Genomic DNA, 6,812 nt, shown 5'->3' with positions numbered 1-6,812 from the left:
TCGCACAGCTGATGCTCATCTCTTCACTAAATCGCTGCGCCCGAACACAATGGCTGCATCCGAAAACTGAAAAATGCTGCCTTCGGAGGACGCATTCCAAGGTAGGAAGGCATCAAGGCACATCTGAATTCAAAGTTAGCTTCACTTCCTGTCTCCTGAGATGCCTTCATCTGTCCGATTTCTGAAGGCAGCATAGATGTATTCTTTGCTACCTTTGATATCCCACAATCCTTTGCGTTCCATTCCGTGAGAGTTAAGCCAAAAAATAAAGATGGCGTCTGAAAGTTGCGGTCGGTGGTCAGTTTGTGTGTAAATGTATGTTTCTGATCAGCGTTTTTCACTTTTTATGCCATTTCTAGAGAGAAATTAATACTGCAGTAATGAAATATACACCTAGGTATCACCAAAGCTCTATATTTTGCTGTAGAGCATTAAACCATTACGCTGCCTTAGAAGCCTGTCCAAAATCCGTTTCATGAGGTGCCTTCGTGCAAAAACTCTGCCTGCAAAGTCATTGCCTGATTAGACAGCAAGGCAGCAAGTCACCTGCCTAAGTTTTCGGATGCAGCCAATACATCGGGGGAAACCCCGGAACCAGCCCGGAAATATTTCAGCTGAGTGTCACTAAAGTGTCGTATATGCGTCTCTGTTTTTTATGTATATATAATAAAATGGCAGAAGCCAGTTTTTCTCAGGACAAGTTTAGCTGCTCAGTGTGTCTGGATCTCCTGAAGGACCCAGTGACCATTCCCTGTGGACACAGTTACTGCATGAGCTGTATTACACACTGCTGGAAACAGAAGAGAGTACAGATGCCCTCAGTGCAGACACACATTCACTTCAAGACCTGCTTTATGTAAGAATGTCATAATTGCTGAGATGGTGGAGAAACTGAAGGCAGCAGACTTTCAAACAGCTGAACCTGGAGATGTGGAGTGTGACGTCTGTACTAGGACAAACTCAAACTCAAACTCATCTTGAACAACATGAGACTCTCTTCAAAGACAGGAAACACAATCTGATAGATCCCATTAGACGACTCTGTGAGATGATCTGCCCGAAACACAACAAACAGCTGGAAATCTACTGTCGTACTGACCAGCAATTCATTTGTTATCCATGTTTAATGGATGAACATAAAAACCATGACACTGTATAAGCTGAAGCAGAAAGGACAGAGAAACGGGTATGAACTGAAATTAGACTTCAATTTGCTAATGCTTAATGGGTCATTCCTTTTATACAGTGACTTTTTTTGTCCCAATGATTTATTTAACCATATTTTCTCTAAAATTAGTCACATATTTATAAGGAATGGCTTAAACTGTATATGTAGGTCTTCTTTATCACTTAAACAGGGATAATAGAAATTATAAATACTATTTTGTTTTATGCACCTTTTCATTGATATACTGTATGCATTCAGTTTTATTATGTCCTCAGGACAAAGTAATCAACTTACACAAGAAATATAAACCATAAAATTATATATATATATATATATATATAAAATAATAAAAAAAATAGTTTTATGTTATAGACTAGGCTAAGCTGCCTCTAATCATACTTATAAATCAAGTGAAAATATTTGAATATATTGTGAATATATTTTTTTCACAATTTTCTTAAATTACCGTGTCCCTGAAGTCATTTTCCACCCTGTTAGTACATACTTTCTCGCCTTCTAAAACCGACTGCAATTTCATTGAGACCATTTTATAGAAGTGACATAATTTATTTTCCCCACTGGAATTCATCTGTACAAACTGATGTAAGCTTCAACTCTCACTCCTAACTATTTTATTTGTTTTTGAAATGTTATCCTACTTGTCCCACCCTTAAAGTTCCACCCTGTTAGGCTATATTATGGAGAATGTTTGTCCTAACAAAAAAATGTAAAAACAAATCTGACATAGTTATAAAACTTCTGTTAATCTGTAGAAGGTTAACTAGCAAAATGTTGATCACTCAATGAGCAATGGCTAACTTAGCCAAACATTTTGAGGAAATTCTAATAGAATAAATACTATTTAGTGTATATAGCAAAAACTCGATCATGGAGGTAAAAAAATAAATAAAAATATTACAATATTTAATACATTTAAAGCAGTATCCATTTTTCCATCAGAATTATCATCATAATAAAAAACACAAAAGATGCCTTCACTGTCCATTACTGTTCCTTCTTGTGATTGTTTTTGTGTTTGTTTGTTAATCTAGTTAATCCAAATGATTTATAACATCTTTATTTTTAATCAAATATAAATAATACATAATTTATTAATGTCTTTCCTCTCTATTTCTCTAGCCATTTGAACAGATAATCGTTTTGCCACCATGATTGATTGTGATAAGGAACCACATAGCTATTTTTTGTGTCTCTCCCCCAAAGGAAATCTGGATTATTATTATTTATTTATTTTTTTAATTTTTTATTTTTTATTTTTTTTATATCATTTTGAAACAATATTATATAGGTGCAGTTCCACACATTACAGATGGGAAACAATGCAGGACAATGAAGGAAAGCTTGTCCACCGTTAACGAACCTATTAACACTGGTGTTCCACCCTGTTATTCTCCTTTCCACCCTGTTAGAGAAGTCATTTTAAATAATAATTTCATGGCAACATTAAATGTTTGTGTCTTATTTTGTTAGGTGAGGAGCACTAACAGCTTATATGTTTTGAGCAATTGTTTATTGTTATTTACAACCCTATTGGCAAAAATTGGCACAAAAAGTACCTGTTCTTAATAATTAAGACATATTCTATTCATCAATAATTGTTTTGTTATTGTTTTTAAAATAAAAACAAATAATAAGATAGCATAAATGACATATACTATCCAAGAAAAGCTCATTATTGTTTAACATGTACATTATTAACATGTTGTGATAACTATCTATATGTCCCTAACAGGGTGGACTATTTTCATGGCCAGTGTCTGAACAATCTACCCATAATTATTATTTTTTGAGTCTCCAAGCTTGACCAATATCCATTCCTAATAGTTAAACATTTCACTATTTTGGTAGAATGCAAAAAACATAAAAATCATGTAACTCTTTTTCCAACACTTTTGAAGCCAAAATGTTACCCCATACCAGGAATGACCCACATGCTAATAGTAATGCTAACATTTAGCTGCAAGCAGCAATTAAGGGGGCACCAAAACAACTGCAACAATGAGTAATTAAAGACATTTTAAGATGATTTTATTAAAAAATCATAAATAAAAGCACTATTAATATGACTGGTTTATTCACTAGTTTAATGGTTTATAACTTATAAAATTTACATGGGGTGTTCAGTGCAAGGTGACAATGACACACAAAGTTTGACATCATGTCATGAAATTCAATGATTCGTTAAACACAAACCGTTTCATCTATCGACACAAAATCTGAAATAAATTTGGTGAAAATCTGACCAATGGACTAGGAGTTGTGTGTAAACCATAAGATGGTGCTCCCCTGATTACCTTTAGGGCATGATGCACATACCAATGCAAATGCATTCATAAAATACAGCATAGCCATTTTTCATATTGCCCAACCACTAGGTGATGCTGTGCCAAAGCTATGCAGGTACTCTCAGGTCATGGTTATAACACACACAAAGTTTGGTCTCGATACTCCAAAGCATTGTGGAGATATAGTCTCAGAACCCTTTTTAATTAAATTTAATGACAGAAAATGTCTCTGAGTGCAGTTGAATTATCTTGAGCCAAGAAATCAGAGCAAAATAACATTGTTTCTGTCCTTATGGTTAAAAAATTATTAGCATAAATGTGAGTGCAAATTTGAACTGTTGGTGTAGCGCTAGAATGTTTGAGTTAGAGATTCCAAAATTGCTTTTTTGTATAGTTGAGACTGTCCTCTCTCTGAATGCCCAATTTCATAACTTTCCTGTAATCGGTTCTATGGGCTGCCACATGCAAAATCCCATATCATAATCATGAAAGCATTAGAAATGTACTTATTTACTGATTTGGTGTCTGAGATTATGCAGCCTTTAAATTTTCCTACAGAGGCTTTTGGGAGAAAAACAAAGAAAATTCCAGCAGGGAATTCAGGAGAGACTGAATCAGCTCCAAGAGCTGAGAGATGCTGTGAAGTCTCAAAAGGTGAGTTTGACTTTGATACCCATTGAAGCTCACTGTGTCTTTCAGGCTGTGTGATGCAGCAGTAAGTGCTGATTGTGATGTGTGTTTGACAGCACTCTGCACAAGCAGCAGTGGATGACACTGAGAGGATCTTTACTTAGCTCACCTGCTCCATTGAGAGAAGCCGCTCTCAGGTGATACAGCTGATCAGAGTTCAGGAAGAGGCTGCAGTGAGTCGAGCTGAAGGACTCTTGTTGCAACTGGAACAGGAGATTGATGAACTGATGAGTAGAAATGCTGAACTGAAGCAGCTTTTACACACAGATGATCATGTCCATTTCCTGCAGGTAACAGAGACCTGAAACACAAAACAATGGTAGTGAGTCTTTTCTTTAACTTGGTCTCATTCACAAATTATTATGGGGACTATTTCATATTTTTACATGCAGGAGAAACATTTCCACCTAAACTGCAAACTACTCCTGCTAATATAATTATCATCTTACCATGATTATGTGCTTTTACATACTTTTGATTTCAGTTACATTAGAACTTAGAATTGTATATTAAATTATGCATTTTTTTGGTGAATCTATGATAGAATACTCCGGGACTTTGTGAAAGATCCAAGTGCAGCTTTAAATAAGAGTCACGTAAGACAAAAGACTGAGAGCACCAGCACAGGGTACAACAAAAGACATATGCCAGAAAAAACCCATCCAGAAATATGGAATTACATTTGTTTCAATATTAATAAACGAAACTTTGTAAAACTGAACGTAACTTTTTCAGAAACTATCAAAAATATGACATTACAAAAGAAGAAAAACACAATGAAAATGAAAAAAAATGAACTCAGTCGCACAAATTTAACATGCTCTTCAAATATGCTTCATTCTTTGTTAATTTTAAAAAATTATTATTTACTCATCCTCATGTCGCAAACCCATATAGCTTTTAATTTCTTCTGTAAAATTCAAAAGATCTACAGTATATGTCAGAATTCCTAGGCTTCTTTTTGAATAGGGTTTTGTAATTAATGAGTAAAATAAAGGTCTGTGGTAAATACAAACTGGTGATACTTGCATGTTTTGCCTTACAACATAAATTACACACACATTAACAAAGTTTAACCTAATTGTGTTTTATCTCGATTAGATTCCTGCCAGCTCACTCTGGATTCAAACACAATGAATCGATTCATCCGCTTGTCTGAAGAGAACAGTGTGGCAACTTGCACCGACACACCCCAGCATTATCCTGCTCATCCAGACAGATTTGATGCTTGCGTGCAGGTGTTGTGTAGAGAGAGTGTTTGTGGACGCTGTTATTGGGAGGTTGAGTGGAGTGGGAGGAAAAGTGTATGTATATCAGTGTCATACAAGAGCATCAGCAGGAAGCAATTGTTTGGATTTAATAATCAGTCCTGGAGTTTGTTCTGCTCTTCCTCCAGTTACGTATTCAGGCACAATAACATAAAGACCGAGCTCCCTGTGTCCCCCAGATCCTCTAGAATAGGAGTGTATGTGGATCACAGTGTAGGAATTGTGTCCTTCTACAGCGTCTCTGACACAATGAGCCTCATCCACAGAATCCAGACCTCATTCACTGAGCCTCTCTATCCTGGGTTTGGGTTTAGTAGTGGATCATCATTGAAACTGTGTATATGAGGAATGCTGCATATGTCTCCTTCACATACTGGATAAAAATTGTGATATAAGAATGAAGAATGCCTTAGCTACTGAATTTTTTTGGGATGACACAGCCTTGTATTTTAAAAATACATGCAGATAATAAGACCTTTTAAAAATGTTAAAGCAAACATATTTTAATAGTTACATTTATGTTCATGCGATTCTGCTGTTACATAAATCTTATCCTAAACCCCCAGCAGTGGGCATTCTCACTGTTTAGTCCACATTCCTCCCACATATAATACAGTGATAGACTTAATTTGGTATCACTTTGTGTTTGGGTCAGAAACACTGTGGGTGTCTTTTGGTGTCCTGTACATAAATAACTCATTTGCCATGATAACATAAAAATGACTATGTTATATTAGGCTAAGTTTTTATATTCATAACAAAAGCATTACTTGGCTTTTTAGATTTCTTAGTTTTTTGTTTAAGAGAATGCATGTTATTTTGCTATGTCCCATGCACCGCTCATTAAATTTGAATGATAGTAGAATATTGTCAAAATTATAAAAAATTGGTTCTCCTATTAATATTTTTTTAAATAACAGATTAATCAGTTGGAGTGTTTTGATAATTTGGTACACTTTTTTTTTTTTATTTAATAAAAAAGAAGAGTTTGTCCATGGTTCTCCACCCTGTTGTTTTGGGAAATCCACCCCTTTAAGAAAAGGCCATCCCCTTTAGTGACATAAGGACAACCATTTTTTGTCTCTTTGGTGGAGGGAATTTCAATTGGATTTTAATGTTTCTTAACCATTTCATATTTTGTTCTGATTTTTGTGTCCACCCCGTCATGTGATGGTCCACCCTGTCATCTTGATATTTTACAATAATCTTTGAAATAATAATTCAATCATATCTATGTAATCCAGTGTGTTCAATAACTAGGAGTTTCTTTAAAAACACATGGTTTACATAAAATATTTTATTTATTTATAATTTTGAAGCAAAAAAATAACCCTGCTCAAGAAAGAGACATCATACCCTTTTCACCTGATTCAAACTTCT

General features: G+C 35.0%; 1 pseudogene; it reads left to right on the top strand.

Moving 5' to 3' along the window:
* The first annotated feature begins 671 nt into the window (after positions 1-671).
* LOC132095927 (E3 ubiquitin-protein ligase TRIM21-like) lies at positions 672-6,280 on the top strand (annotated as a pseudogene).
* Positions 6,281-6,812: the final 532 nt, after the last annotated feature.

Source organism: Carassius carassius, chromosome 20 (assembly GCF_963082965.1).
Source record: "Carassius carassius chromosome 20, fCarCar2.1, whole genome shotgun sequence".
NCBI classification, from domain to species: Eukaryota; Metazoa; Chordata; class Actinopteri; order Cypriniformes; family Cyprinidae; genus Carassius; species Carassius carassius.
Note: the sequence above shows the minus strand (reverse complement) of the source record. Positions and strands in the feature narration are given on the sequence as shown.